Source organism: Schistocerca americana, chromosome 4, assembly GCF_021461395.2.
Source record: "Schistocerca americana isolate TAMUIC-IGC-003095 chromosome 4, iqSchAmer2.1, whole genome shotgun sequence".
In the NCBI taxonomy this organism is placed as follows: domain Eukaryota; kingdom Metazoa; phylum Arthropoda; class Insecta; order Orthoptera; family Acrididae; genus Schistocerca; species Schistocerca americana.
Window position 1 is genome coordinate 621197664 of NC_060122.1, and position 15838 is coordinate 621213501.

A 15838-nucleotide genomic window follows, 5' to 3' on the forward strand; every position below is an offset into this window, starting at 1 on the left:
TTGTTTTGTACGATCTAGAAAAGGCCTTTGATACAGTTCCCAGAGAAGCCATGTGGATGGTCTTAAAACGCTTCGGCTGCCCTGAACATTTTGTTGACTTGATTGAAGCTCTCCACGATGATATGACTGGACAGGTCCTCTGCCAGAATGAAACGACTGGTGAATTCCCAATAACAAGTGAGCTTAAACAAGGATACGTTCTTGCACCAACATTATTTGCATTGTATCTGGCAGCTATGCTTTACGAGACAACCATAAACAATGCAGGAATAGAACTAAAGTACAGGTTTGATGGAGGATTATTCAACCAGTCCAGACTCCATTCAAAAAGGTTCACCAGTACCACTCGTGTGACAGAGCTACAGTATGCTGATGACAATGCTTCTCCAGCTCATTGACCTGCAGAGTTGCAGCTGTCAGTTGATTCCTTCAGCAGGTCGTACGAACGATTTGATCTCTCCATCAACATTCCAAAGACAAAGGTGATGGCGCAGCCAACTCTTGGCTCCTCCGTTCCTGACTTCAGCATATCCATTTATGGTACAACCTTGGAACAAGTGGACCATTTCCTCTACCTGGGAAGCATACTGTCATCTAACTGCTCATCTGGAAAAGATGTGGAGAATAGATTACGTGCTGCCCATGTAGCATTTGGACGTCTTACAAAGCGTGTCTTCCTGAATAAAGACCTAACACTGTACACCAAACTGATGGTGTACAAAGCTGTAGTCATTTCCACCCTGCCGTACGGTTGCGAAACCTGGACGTTATATCGCTGTGATCTGAAGAAACTAGAACGCTTCAACCAACAGAAGCTAAGATATATCATGAACCTGAAATGGGATGACTTCATATCCAACACGGCTGTTCTTGAGAAAGCAAAAAGGTATAGCATGGAAGCTCTTATCATTGGGCATCAACTCAGATGGGTCGGACATGTCCAGCGGATGAAAAATGACAGACTTCCACGCCAAATGCTGTACAGCGAAGTGAGCACAGGTAAAAGGCCACGCGGTGCCCCTCTCAAACGTTATAAGGATCAGTACAAGAAAAATCTGAAAAACTTGAACATCGATTCGAGTAACTGGTCCACAATAGCAGAAGACCGAAGTCGCTGGCACTCAGTTACCTCAAATGCTCTTCAAAACTTTGAGCTGGAACGTCGAAGAGTGGAGGATGACAAACGCCGGAGACGTAAACTCCTGCAGGCTCAGCCACGTCCTCCACCTTCCATCAGCTGTAATGTCTGTGACCGCCAGTTCCACGCTAGGATTGGATTGCTAAGCCATCAACGACACTTCCACGCCTGAACCGTGACAAAGGAAATCTCAGGAGAGAAATGAAAACTCGGATACGAGTATCAGCCGACGACGGTACCATTATTCGCGTGACAGTCGTGGGCAGAGCGCTGCAGCCCCCTTCCCGGTCCGCGTCGCGGGACCGTTACGTCACAGCTGCCTTGTCATCCAATAGCCGGCACAGCCAAGTGTCTCAAGGCAGCACCAGCGCCGCGCAGCTGTCAGTAATCGCCGAGCTCGCCACTGGCGCGAGGTTACTGCCTGCGTTATTGCGACCAGGTGAGAAGGCCGGCGCAAGTTTTGCTCAACGGGTGTTAAGCCTAGTTTACACGACGACACTAGGTTGCAAGCAACTGCGCTACCGGCCACTGCGCATGCGCACCGTGCGTTTGCGCAACTCCTCGGTGAAACAACGCTTTCGGCGTGTTCCAACGTTGGCGACACCAGTTGCATGAGTTTTGAGGTTATGTATGTTCGCTTTTTGGATATCTATGCTTTGCATAGGTGTTTGTGGGATTTCAGTGATGCTAATTACAAAAATAAGCAACATATTGCTGCTCCTGATACCTTCACGTGCGATCAGAACACAGATAGGTTGACAATATCTGAGCTGCAGGGCAAAAATTTTTGAATTAGGAGCAAATATACAACTGAATTGCGAAAAATACAAGCAAAAGCAATTCTAGCTGTAGAAATGCTCTTGTCTACAAGACTAAAATCCCACCGTTCGAGTTGACTGACTTTTTTTTTAAGGAATATTGGTTGACAAGAGGGAAGGCTACACAAATCAATGAGCTACATTCTTTATTCAGTATTCACCTATTTAAACGTCGCAGTAGTGCTCCCCATTCACATATGTTTGAATTTTCAAATATTGCCACTGTACAGATCTACCTTCAAGAGAGTAGTTTGTAAACCATTCTCTTCGTAATGCGGCCTGCTTCGAACGATTACTGCTGTTAACGTTGGTAATTATTACTGTTAATGTTAATAATTGTTGGTGTTAATGAAAAAGCGTCATCACCAACTAAAACCACGTCTTACAGCATGCCGAGTGTTCTCGATTGTAATGCACGCAATGTGATATGAAATTTCAGTTCTGGCGACAGTGCTTCACGCATTACAGTATCTTTACTCCTTAGCGCGTAATTATCTCTATTTAGAAGAAACGTTAACTGTTCTGGTGACATTCTAAGATAATTAAAAGAGCTTCTTGGGTCTTCCATTACAAGTTATTTCAGCAAGGATGCTGAGCAACCGAGTTGACGTCTTTTATTCATCTAGTCAAGAATCGAAACACGATTCTTATTTTTTTCTTATGTAGCGATTCCAAGCAACAAGCTTTAACTCCGTCACAACTCGGGCGACGTGTAGCTGCCAAAACTTTCATTTCAGACACGACTCAGGAACCCACGAAACGACGAAACTGAAGTGTATACTGGTTTCGCCATGTCTACAGTCGAACATGAAACCATTTGCGTGCAACACATTCCACGCAACGAGTGGCGCAACCCAATGTCGTCGTGTAAACTAGGCTTTAGATTAACAGAAGCCAGTACGTTACAATGGACAGTGGATGCTCCACAGAGGCTGGTGTGCCTCAAGGAAGCGTAATAGAACCTCTGTTCCTGGTATAGATAAGCGATGTATCAGATAGGATCAGCAGCACTGTAAGATTTAGTGTACAGGAACGTATTTCTGTTGAATGATCGTAAGCAATTGCAGAAACACTTGGACAAAGTTTGCATTTGGTGTAGTGAATTGTAGTTGCCTATAAAAGTGGCTAAACGTAACGTAAAACCTATAACAAAGAGATATAACCCGACAGTGTTAGTTTGCAAGTTTAGTGGTGACATCTTGGGCATATCACATCGTTTACATGTTTATGGGTAATAGTGAAAATGGTTGTAAATGGGGTGCTGAGGTAAAATCGGTATTAGGGAAGGCGAACTGAACATGACTCTGAGAAAATGCAGTGCATCTCTAAAGGAGATTGTATACAAGACGCGTGTGCGACCAATTCGAGAATATTGTTCCAGCGTTTAGAGTTCTTATCAAGTAGACATGGCAACAGGCATCGAAAGATTTTAGAGGCGCCCTGCTAACATCGTAATAGGTCGGTTTAGACCATACTAAAGGATCGTGGAGTATAAACGGGTTACAGTTACAAAAAGATAACCAGTTCTCTTGAAATCTTGTTGCGTAAGATTCTGTCTCTCCCGCACGTGTAATGAGAAGAAGATAAGAGGGATTATGCCGCTTGTCGAAACATTTGTACAGTCATTTCTTCCCTCGCTCAACACATGAACGGAATAGAAAAGAAAATCGATAACGTCGACCCATTCCCTCTACCACGCACATCACAGCATCTTGCGGAGTATATATGTAAATGTAAATGTTGGAGAAAGGGAGATTATCAACACTACAGAGAAACTCGCCCGTCTCATTGGAACTTAAAGGGAATAATATAAACCAAATTTCCCAACAACATAATATTGCACCATTTACATTCTTCTTTATTCTTTCTCTAACTGAATCCTCGTAATAAACTGACTCTCAATTTCAAGTGCTGTGCATAGATAAGACGATAGGTGTTTCTGTATGTGGTGTTCTGAACTTTAGTACACCAGTTCATTACACGCCATTGCTGAAACAGAGTAAAAGTTGTGAACAATTAATTTCAACTAAAATCCTGCAACAGAAATATTTCGTATTTAGAGAATGAGGAAATTAAGGGTGAAATAAAATGGGCAGCCTTTTTTCTGTATCTTGGAACCATTTCTCAAAAACAATATCAAACCTATTCAGGCCGAATAAACTGAAAAGGCATTTCGTTCTATCGATAAACTGCGACAAAAGTATGCACACAGCTTCTCCAACCTTAAAAGCTATGAGGATTTCATCACCTTCAATACTGTGAAGCAAATCTCTTCTATTGGAAGCTCTTTGCTTTTCATATTTTGAGATGTGCTATTTGGGACCAAAACAATAAAAAACGTCCAGTAAATTTGGGCTCTAAGGTACATACTTCAAAAGCTATGAACACATGTTCATCTTCGCTTCTGCGAAAAACATCTCTTCTACCGACCAAGTGCCCATAGCTCTTCAGGTGTGCATTTTAGAGACCATGCTTTCTAGACCTTTTTGTTTTGAATTATGATTTCTGTCATATCCCTGAATACTGACCACTCTTCCTGCGACTGCCGATACATGTAAGAGTAGTTAAAGCTGCTGTGTAGGACAGACAGGCCGAGAGATTTCACAAAATTTCAGTTGCCAAACTGTCACTGTACAAATATAGCCAAAGTATGCGTATTACACTGTTGTCACCTTATTATGTGACCACCTGCCAAAAGTCTGAATAACCAGCTTTTCCAATGTGGAAGACTGCGAGACCTGCAGGAATAAAGTCTGGAAGGATGTGGAACCAAGCCAACTCCAGTGTGTGGCACGCTGATGTAGATTTCTTGGTAGTGTGTAAACAGTGGAAACAGCCTGATTGACGTTTAATGAACGAAGTAAGAGCATATGGACTGTCAGACCAATTGTGTGATTGGATTGAAGAGTTCCTAGATAACAGAACGCAGCATGTCATTCTCAATGGAGAGAAGTCTTCCGAAGTAAGAGTGATTTCAGGTGTGCCGCAGGGGAGTGTCGTAGGACCGTTGCTATTCACAAATACATAAATGACCTTGTGGATGACATCGGAAGTTCACTGAGGCTTTTTGCGAATGATGCTGTGGTATATCGAGAGGTTGTAACAATGGAAAATTGTACTGAAATGCAGGAGGATCTGCAGCGAATTGACGAATGGTGCAGGGAATGGCAATTGAATCTCAATGTAGACAAGTGTAATGTGCTGCGAATACATAGAAAGATAGATCCTTTATCATTTAGCTACAATAAAGCAGGTCAGCAACTGGAAGCAGTTAATTCAATAAATTATCTGGGAGTAGGCATTAGGAGTGATTTAAAATGGAATGATCATATAAAGTTGATCGTCGGTAAGCAGATGCCAGACTGAGATTCATTGGAAGGAACCATGGGGATGTGCAATCCGAAAACAAAGGAAGTAGGTTACAGTACACTTATTCGCCCACTGCTTGAATATTGCTCACCAGTGAGGGATCCGTACCAGATAGGATTGATAGAAGAGATAGAGAAGATCCAACGGAGAGCAGCGCGCTTCGTTACAGGATCATTTAGTAATCGCGAAAGCTTTACGGAGATGATAGATAAACTCCAGTGGAAGACTCTGCAGGAGAGACGCTCAGTAGCTTGGTACGGGCTTTGTTGAAGTTTCGAGAACATACTTTCACTGAGGAGTGAAGCAGTATATTGCTCCCTCCTACGTATATCTGGCGAAGAGACCATGAGGATAAAATCAGAGAGATTAGAGCCCACACAGAGGCATACCGACAATCTTTCTTTCCACGAAAAATACGAGACTGGAATAGAAGGGAGAACCGATAGAGGTACTCAAAGTACCCTCCGCCACACACCGCCAGGTGGCTTGCGGAGTATGGATGTAGATGCAGATGTAGATTGAGGTGGTCTCATAGATTCTCGGCTGGGTTTTAATAAATGGAGTTTGGTGGTTAGGGGATGCTCTCTGAACCACGCATGTACAACGCGAGATGTGTGACAAGTTGCATTGTCCTGCTCGTAGATGACCCTGTGCTGAGGGTAAACAAACTGCATGTAGGGCTGGATATGGTCCCCAAGGCTAAATGCCTACTTGTGTTGATCCATTGTGCCTTCCACAATGGCGATATCACACATGGAATGCCCTCAGGCCATGGGTCTCTCCGACGATTGTTGCAGGATGTTTGCTTTCAGACGTTTCACACGGTACATGCCAATGGACATCTGTCCCATGGAGCATAAAACGCGATTTATCTGAAAAGGCCACCTGTCTCCACTTACTGGATTTCTAGTTGCGGTGTTGGTGTGCAAATTCCGACCCTCATCGCGTATGAAAAGCAGTCAGCATGGGTGCATCAACCTGGCACCTGCTGTGGAGGCTTACACATAGCACCGTTTGCTGAACGGTCGTTGAGGAGACAATATCGGTAGCCCCTTGGTTCATCTGGGCGGTCAATTGCTCGACAGTTATGCGTCTACTCGCCTGTACACATCTCTGCAGCCGTCATTCATCATTGTCATCTGTGGCCTGTGGTGCACCAAAGTTGCCTTGGTGCTGGTTTTGGATAGTGTCATTTTGCCATGTGCAGTATGCTTTAACCAAAGTGGCACGTGAACAGTTAACAAACTGGAGCATGTGTAAAAAAATTCGACACACTTACAATAGCTAAGTGACTTATATTTTTTTAAATATGCACTGCAGGTCATTGAAAATGCAGCATCTTGAATGGCAACCAAAAAATGTCAACCTGTCATGAATTGTACTACATGCTTGCATTTGCAAAGGATTAGCATTCCAGCACAACCGTACACAGTAGGTGGCAGAAATGCCATCTACATTTTCTACACAAAAAAGGATTATGAAGCACGTTCCCCATTAGTAAACTGCAACTGCGGCAGGTTTGTGTCCCAAAGTTAGTTGGTCGGCGTTCTACGACTGACATGCAAATACGGTATCGATGGGATGGGTCGAGGAGAGCCATACTCAAGGCCATGCAGAAACTCAGCTGCCTGCTGCGACTAGCACTCGAGGCGACGGACATGACTGACATGTTAAGGCCGGTGGCTGTGACCTATCTTGATCTTTCAAGAAGATAACATGAGACCATATTTTTCTCGTGCTGTCCTGACTTGTCTTGATACGAAGGGTGTCAGAATGTTGACCCACTGAGCACATCCACCAGATCTCTCACTTACTGAAAACCTCTGGTCATGGATTGCCAAGTGACTGGTGTGCCACTACACTCAATCTACTACTGTTGTCTAACGCTGGCACAGAGTTGAATCAGCGTGAAATGACATACCCACATCTATATCGAAGCTCAGTTTGAGTTGATACGTAGCCAGCTTAGAACCATTGTTCCAAACAGAGATGGGATCCCTGTGTACTAAATTTCGCACTCTGTATATCCCTAAGTTATCTATAAACTTAATCATGTACGGTTATTAAGGCTCTGTATACCTCAAAGTAAGTGAAACTTCGTGATTTATTATCGTTCCTGCTGTTGCATTTATTACACTGTTGGATGTTTTCAACTTAACTGAAGATGACTAAGTAACTACACACATCAAAAAAAGTTTTGCATCACCTCGGTTTCGAGAGTTCCGGAACCTGCACAGAAAAATTGGAATAGAGATCAACACAAAAATCATTCCCACCCTTTTCATTGCTCATTAAAACCACAGTTTGCATGTTGTACCACCATACAGCGGAACCTTCAGAGGTGGTGGTCCAGATTGGTGTACGCACTGGTACCGCTAATACCCAGCAGCACGTCTTCTTGCATTGATGCATGCCTGTATTCGTCGTGGCATACTGTCCACAAGTTCATCAATGCACTGTTGGTCCAGATTGTCCCACTCCTCAACGGCGATTCGGCGTAGATCCCTCAGAGTAGTTGGTGTGTCACGTCGTCCATAAACAACCCTTTTCCATCTATCTCAGGCATTTTTGATAGGGTTCATGTCTGGAGAACATGCTGGCCACTCTAGTCGAGCGATGTCGTTATCCTGAAGGAAGTTATTCTGAAGATGTGCACGATGGGGGCGCGAATTGTCGTCCATGAAGACGAATGCCTCGCCGATATGCTGCCAATATGGTTGCACTATCGGTTGGAGGATGACATTCACGTATCATACAGCCGTTACGGCGCATTCCATGACCACCAGCGGCATACGTCGGTCCTACATAATGCGACCCTAAAACAGCAGAGAACCTCCACCTTGCTGGACTCGCTGGACAGTGTGTCTAAGGCGTTCAGCCTCACCGGGTTGCCTCCAAACACGTCTCCGACGATTGTCTGGTTGGAGGCATATGTGACACTCATCGGTGAAGAGAACGTGATGCCAATCCTGAGCGGTCCATTCGGCATGTTGTTGGGCCCATCTGTACCGCGCTGCATGGTGTCGTCGTTGCAAAGATGGACCTCGTCATGGACGTCGGGAGTGAAGGTGCGTATCATACACCCTTTTGCGCACAGTTTGAGTCGTAACATGATGTCCTGTGGCTGCACTGAAAGCATTATTCAACACGGTGGCGTTGCTGTCAGGGTTCCTTCGAGCCATAATCCGTAGGTAGCGGTTATCCACTGCAGTTGTAGCCCTTGGGTGGCCTGAGCGAGGCATGTCATCGACAGTTCCTGTCTCTCTGTATCTCCTCGATGTCCGAAAAACATCGCTTTGGGTCACCCCGAGACGCCTGGGCACTTCCCCGTTGAGAGCCCTTCCTAGCACAAAGTAACTATGCGGACGCTGCTACATTTGCTCTTACAAAACTACACGGCACGAAGAAGTGCGAGATCGTGTCATGGTTGTCTGTGAGACCAACTGAAATTCAGAGGTACCTCTACGTTTACATGGAGTATGAGGTGTAGTTTGTGTTTATGTTTTTCTAGATGCGCTCGAGAGGGAGAGGACGGGACTCAGTGTCAGACTGTAGATAATAGTCCACGAAACTACATCTACGCCTATAGTACTGAAGCTACCTTACGCTTTGTGTCTAAGGGTGTGATGTGTCGACAGAAGGGCCGACACAGTGTGGTTTGAGGATACCGAAATGCACGCTATAAGCTCACGCAGGATGGTGTGAGGTCTGAAACAGGATACGTAATGAATGCTATAAAGAAAAGTACGTAGCTTCTGGAATACTTTAATCCATCATTTGTATACATCGTTCTTGATGAGACATGCTTCATACGATAACTATCAATTGCTATGGCGCCTTGCTAGGTCGTAGCCATTGACTTAGCTGAAGGCTATTCTAACTATCTCTCGGCAAATAAGCGAAAGGCTTCGTCAGTGTAGTCGCTAGCAAAGTCGTCCGTACAACTGGGGGCGAGTGCTAGTAATTCTCTCGAGACCTGCCGTGTGGTGGCGCTCGGTCTGCGATCACTGACAGTGGCGACACGCGGGTCCGACATGTACTAATGGACCGTGGCCGATTTAAAGCTACCACCTAGCAAGTGTGGTGTCTGGCGGTGACACCACATTCCTCCCCCGCAAATCGGCGAACGGTCGTGTGATAAGGCTTCCGCCCGCCGTGGGGAGGACCCCATGTTGACGTATGCGATGAGGTGGGGAGCCTAACAACAGGCGAGGCTGTGCCACCCGCACCCGGCCATTCGGTCCGAGGGGAGCTAGGAAACGCCTGAAAACCTAGTCCAGGGTGCACGCCAACATGCGGTGTATGCGCCCGGAAAGAGACAGAAGGGGCCGAAGGGTCGACCTCCATCGCGTCGGGGTACCCGACGCGCGAAGACGCCAAATGGTCCGGAGCGGGCAAGAGGTCCATGGCGGAGGACATCTGGTCACGGGAAGCGATCGGCGGCGCGTGACCCAGGGAGGCGCCAGGCGGTTGCAGCGACGCGTCCACTGGGGGCGGCACCGGCGGTAGAACAGGCGGTGGCGGCGGCGGCGGCGGCGGCGGCGCGTCGCCATGGGGCAAAATGGAAGGCAGCGTCGGTAACACCTGGGGACAAGGCGAGCCAGTAGATGGGTCCCCAGGACGCTGACCGGACGGCACCGTCGCTGAAAGCAGACGGGGAGCGGCAGAACCCGTGCGACGACAGAGGCGCAGCTGATTGAGATGCCGACGCACCTCACCAGAGGCCCCCAAAACCAAATACATCGCGCGGCCGAGGCAGCGAAGAATGTGCCCTGCGAGCCAACGCCGTGAACCGCGATAGTTGCGATAGAATACAACGTCGCCTGGAGCAAAAGCAGGAGTCTGCCGCTGCACAGGAACCTGATGCGGCGGATGCAGCAAAGACATCAAGGTTCGATGAGGACGACCATGGAGCAACTCAGCCGGCGAGCGATCATCTCGGGGCTGAGAGCGATACGATGACAAAAAGAGCAACAACGCGTCCTCCCGAGAATGCGACTCTTTCAACTTCAACATCTGTGACTTGAAAGTCCGGACCAATCGTTCAGCGGCACCGTTTGACTGAGGCGAAAACGGCGCGGATGTCAGATGTTGAATACCATTAGTCTTGCAGAAGGACTGAAATTCTGCGGACATAAATTGTGGGCCATTGTCGGAAACAATAGTCTGTGGAACACCTTCAATGCGAAAGATAGCGGATAACGCTTGGATGGTGGCAGATGACGTCGTGGAAGACATCCGGACAACAAAAGGAAAATTACTGAATGAATCGACCAGTCCGCATCGTATGGATGAAACTGGGGTGCAACAGCATGTTGTGGCTGCGGTAGCGGTGAAGCGGCGGCTGCCGCATCGGTTTGCATTGCACATTGACCCTGGACGAGCTGTCCAAGGGCATCCAATAACGCCTGCGTCTGCTGATTCTGCAAGCGATAAAATTCGGGCAGTACATCTGGAGATTGTGGCGAAGCCATGACACAAGTAAATTAGAGCAATACGAACGCGAAATCCTCTTTTACGCCTCGTCGCCAATATGATGTGTCGACAGAAGTGCCGACACAGTGTGATTTGAGGAGACCGAAATGCACGCTATAAGCTCACGCAGGATGGCGTGAGGTCTGAAACAGGATACGTAATGAATGCTATAAAGAAAAGTACGTAGCTTCTGGAATACTTAACTTTAATCCATCATTTGTATACATCGTTCTTGATGAGACGTGCTTCATACGATAACTATCAATTGCTATGGCGCCTTGCTAGGTCGTAGCCATTGACTTAGCTGAAGGCTATTCTAACTATCTCTCGGCAAATAAGCGAAAGGCTTCTTCAGTGTAGTCGCTAGCAAAGTCGTCCGTACAACTGGGGGCGAGTGCTAGTAAGTCTCTCGAGACCTGCCGTGTGGTGGCGCTCGGTCTGCGATCACTGACAGTGGCGACACGCGGGTCCGACATGTACTAATGGACCGCGGCCGATTTAAAGCTACCACCTAGCAAGTGTGGTGTCTGGCGGTGACACCACAGGGTGCTTCCCCAATTCTTGTTATAGTCGCGAATGGTGCATGGCAAGAACGGCTGTTGCTAAAGCGTCAGGATGAGCTGTAATTTCTCTGCACGACTCTCCTTGAAACATACGCTCTCGGAATTTGAACAGTAAACCCGACCGTGATAGAAAATGGCTCTCTTGTAGCGTCTACTATATTTATTTGAGCATCTCCGTGACTGTTCCATGAAATTTCGGGCGAACTGCCGGAAGTGTGTAGCTCGCTGATACGATATTTAGGTGCAGAGTCTCCTGGCCATGTTCAGATATATATAAGACATCTGTATATACCAGTATGGCTATAAAACTCTGCACTGAAATATCGTGCCAGTGCGTTACAGACATCCAGCAGTTTGCCCGAAATTTCACTGGACGCTCCGCAAAAGGGGAAAGATTTTTTGTTTTAATTCTAGGTTTCGGAAATATTGACCATACAACTATCAATAGTTGTACCTGTACAGAGTTAACGAAACTTTGAGCTAAAGCAAAATAACAGAATGACCTTAGCTCTGTGGAGAGTGTGCAAGTCCTCACGAGTGAAGTTTATTCGAGTTTTTTCCAATTGTGTGGGTGTATGTGAACACCACACTACTCCTCTTCATTTACTGCCTGATAAAATTACGCAGCGGATATTGGATAGCGTGAGAAATAAATTAGCTTTGTGACATTCAACCCAAGGCTGGGGATGTTGACATATAATATCCGTAATTTGTTTCTACAAACTTACTGAAAAATTACACAGCTGACCAAAATAACTGCTTGAAATTCGGTGAGTGGTTCTTTCGCCCTTGACAACATAAACAAATATAAATGATGACCGGTACTAGTTACTTGAAGGAGAGGTACTACACTACCGGCCATTAAAATTGCTACACCAAGAAGAAATGCAGATGATAAACGGATATTCATTGGACAAATATATTATACTAGAACTGACATGTGATTACATTTTCACGCAATTTGGGTGCATAGATCCTGAGAAATCAGTACCCAGAACAACCACCTCTGGCCGTAATAACGGCCTTGATACGCCTGGGCATTGAGTCAATGGCGTGTACAGGTACAGCTGCCCATGCAGCTTCAACACGATACCACGGTTCATCAAGAGTAGTGACTGGCGTATTGTGAAGAGTCAGTTGCTCGGCCACCATTGACCAGACGTTTTCATTTGGTGAGAGATCTGGAGAATGTGCTGGCCAGGGCAGCGGTCGAATATTTTCTGTATCCTGAAAGGCCCGTACAGGACCTGCAACATGCGGTCGTGCGTTATCCCGCTGAAATGTAGGGTTTCGCAGGGATCGAATGAAGGGTAGAGCCACGGGTCGTAACACATCTGAAATGTAACTCCACTGTTCAAAGTGCCGTCAATGCGAACAAGAGGTGACCGAGACGTGTAACCAATGGCACCCCATACCATCACGCCGGGTGATAAGCCAGTATGGCGGTGACGAATACACGCTTCCAATGTGAGTTCACCGCGATGTCGCCAAACACAGGTGCGACCATGTTTGACTCAATGCCCAGGTGTATCAAGGCCGTTACTACGGCCAGAGGTGGTTGTTCTGGGTACTGATTTCTCAGGATCTATGCACCCAAATTGCGTGAAAACGTATTCACATGTCCGTTCTAGTATAATGTGTGTTCTGTAAACAGAACTTGGATTCATCTAAAAAAAATGACGTTTTGCAATTCGTGCACCCAGGTTCGTCGCTGAGTACACCATCGCAGGCGCTCCTGTCTGTGATGCAGCGTGAAAGGTAACCGCAGGCATAGTCTCCAAGCTGATAGTCCATGCTGCTGCAAACGTCGTCGATCTGTTCGTGCAGATGGTTGTTGTCTTGCAAACGTCCCCATCTGTTGACTCAGGGATCGAAACGTGGCTGCACGATCCGTTACAGCCATGAGGGTAAGATGCCTTTGATCTCGACTACTAGTGATACGAGGCCGTTTGGATCCAGCACGGCGTTCGTTATTACCCTCCTGAACCCACCGACTCCATATTCTGCTAACTGTCACTGGATCTCGACCAACGCGAGCAAGACTGTCGCGATACGATAAACCGCAATCGCGATACGCTACAATCTGACCTTTATCAAAGTCGGAAATGTGATGGTACGCATTTCTCCTCCTTACACGAGGCATCACAACAACGTTTCATCAGGCAACGCCGGTCAACTGCTGTTTGTGTATGAGAAATCGGTTGGAAACTTTCCTCGTGTCAGCACTTTGTAGGTGTCGGCGCGAACCTTGTGTGAATGCTCTAAAAAGCTAATCATTTGCATATCACAGCATCTTTTTCCTGTCGGTTAAATTTCGCGTCTATAGTACGTCATCCTCGTGGTGTAGCAATTTTAATGGCCAGTAGTGTATGTTTAATGAATTTCATTCATTTTGAACAAACAAAAATGGGAGTACGTTGATCATGTTTCAGCGACACTGCTGAGTGAATGGTGAAAACAAGCAACAATTAGTCAAAAACAAAAATTAACTTAATTAATTGGTTAACGACTGTTTTTAAAGCAAGGGAAAAGGAATGGAGTGACCAGTTTTCCTACTGTCCATTTACAAAGAAGTGCCCTACGAAGATCAACTGAAGCGTGACCAGAGGTGAGCAATGAATCAACATCATGGTTTCCTAAACTGCCGGACCTGTATCAAGCATGAGTGCTGCGTCATCGTGGCTGCGTCAGGTGGTGTGATGGCATGGGTCATGTGCTGCCGAATGGGTCTGTTTGGACAGACATGTATGGTGGTTGGTGGCGAAAATGTGACTAAGCTTGCTCTACTTGGGTCGAAAAAATGCTAAACATTCTACACATTCAGAAATTCGAATCAGACGTTATTCAAATCCTATATCTAATGACAAATTTGAATCTAACAAAGCAGGAGGTTAAAAATAAATCTATCTGCATGGCTGAACGCTAAGACAGAAGGTCATTCCACAATTCCAAGTACCAAGCAGAAGTTGTCCATGACTGCAAATTTATTAACATATTTATTAAAAACACACCAGTTTATTAAAACACAGAAATTGATGCAAGACAATCTGAGCAAATACCGCCAGAAGTAATTAATTTCCAACAACAGAAATGTTGTAGATACGAGGGCTATTCGGAAAGTAAGATCCGATCGGAAACGGAATGAAAACCACAGTCAAATCTAAAAATTTTTATTCGCAACAGTTAGCTACACCTTCCAGCTACCTCTCTAAATAGTCGCCGCTCCGACTTAGACATTTGTCGTGGCGTTGTACAGACTTTCCGTCACAAAGAGCAGCCGCCTGTACTTTCCGTCAATTCTCTACGCTGGTCTGTCTTTCGTTGTTTGTGCCAAAATGTTGTCTTTGTAGCCAGCAGTTCATGTGAGCAGAGATGAACAACGGAGGGACCCAATTAAGGGCTGTGTAGTGGGTGAGCAAACACTTTCCATCGAAAACGCTGCAGGAGCATTTTCATTGCCCCTGCAGAATGCGGCTGAAAATTGTCTTGAAGAAAGAGACAAATGACATTTATGTTATGTGCGCAGCATAGCTTCAGGAGAAAACTCTTTCCAGATCGACATACTTGGCGGGAGACGCTGTTGTTTTAGGCATTTCTACGTGATCACTTTGCTCTCTGAACTCAAAAGACGGACGTGAAGCAATCGACAGGCACACTAAAGACACTGCCCAACACATCTGTGCAAAGTTCCATTGGATTTTCACAGTGGTTTTCATTTCGCGCCTGATTGAATCTTGCTTTCCGAATACACCTCGTATTACAAAATGGCTCTGAGAACTATGGGACTTAACTGCTGTGGTCATCAGTCCCCTAGAACTCAGAACCACTTAAACCTAACTAACCTAAGGACAGCACACACATCCATGCCCAAGGCAGGATTCGAACCTGCGACCGTAGCGGTCGCGCGGTTCCAGACTGTAGCGCTTAGAACCGCTCGGCCATCCCGGCCGGCCCTCGTATTACATAACTTTCGGAAATGACTGAATTAAACAAAAAAATATTTTTTGCGAACATTAAGTTAAAAAAGTTTTATGGATGCTCTGCACTGAGATCTAATCAGATCACAAGTCCATAAAACTGACCTGCATATTCTTCATTACAAGTTTCAAAAACATATTGTTAATAGCTAACAGGTCATTAGAGTCAGCCATCCACTATCAAGTGACTGTTTGCAGATAATTAGAAGGAGGAGCACTTGTTCTAAGCAAGTGGAATAACCTGACAAAATGAAATTCAAAGTCTGATACAAGTGGGAGTTGCAAAGTCAACCAGTTTCTCTTTCTTCACTGAAGTATGATTCAATCACTACTAAAGAGGTAGACACTCTCAGTAAAGGCATTTATCGTATCCAGGAGTCTTTAGCTGGACCCAAAATATAAGCAACAGATACGTCAAGCTATCCTGTAACACATGGACCACTACTTAAGAATTTTCAATTAATACGCAAATAGACACTGTAAATACACTTGAAAAAG

At 45.8% G+C, this 15838-nt stretch overlaps 1 protein-coding gene across 1 annotated transcript in view; it reads left to right on the plus strand.

Moving 5' to 3' along the window:
• The first annotated feature begins 1481 nt into the window (after window positions 1-1481).
• LOC124612957 (probable cytochrome P450 301a1, mitochondrial) overlaps window positions 1482-15838 on the plus strand; it is a 284020-nt gene continuing 269663 nt past the window's right edge. The window contains exon 1 of the mRNA XM_047141477.1: window positions 1482-1577. The gene's annotated coding sequence lies outside the window, so the exon portion shown is untranslated. The remainder of the gene's footprint in view (window positions 1578-15838) is intronic.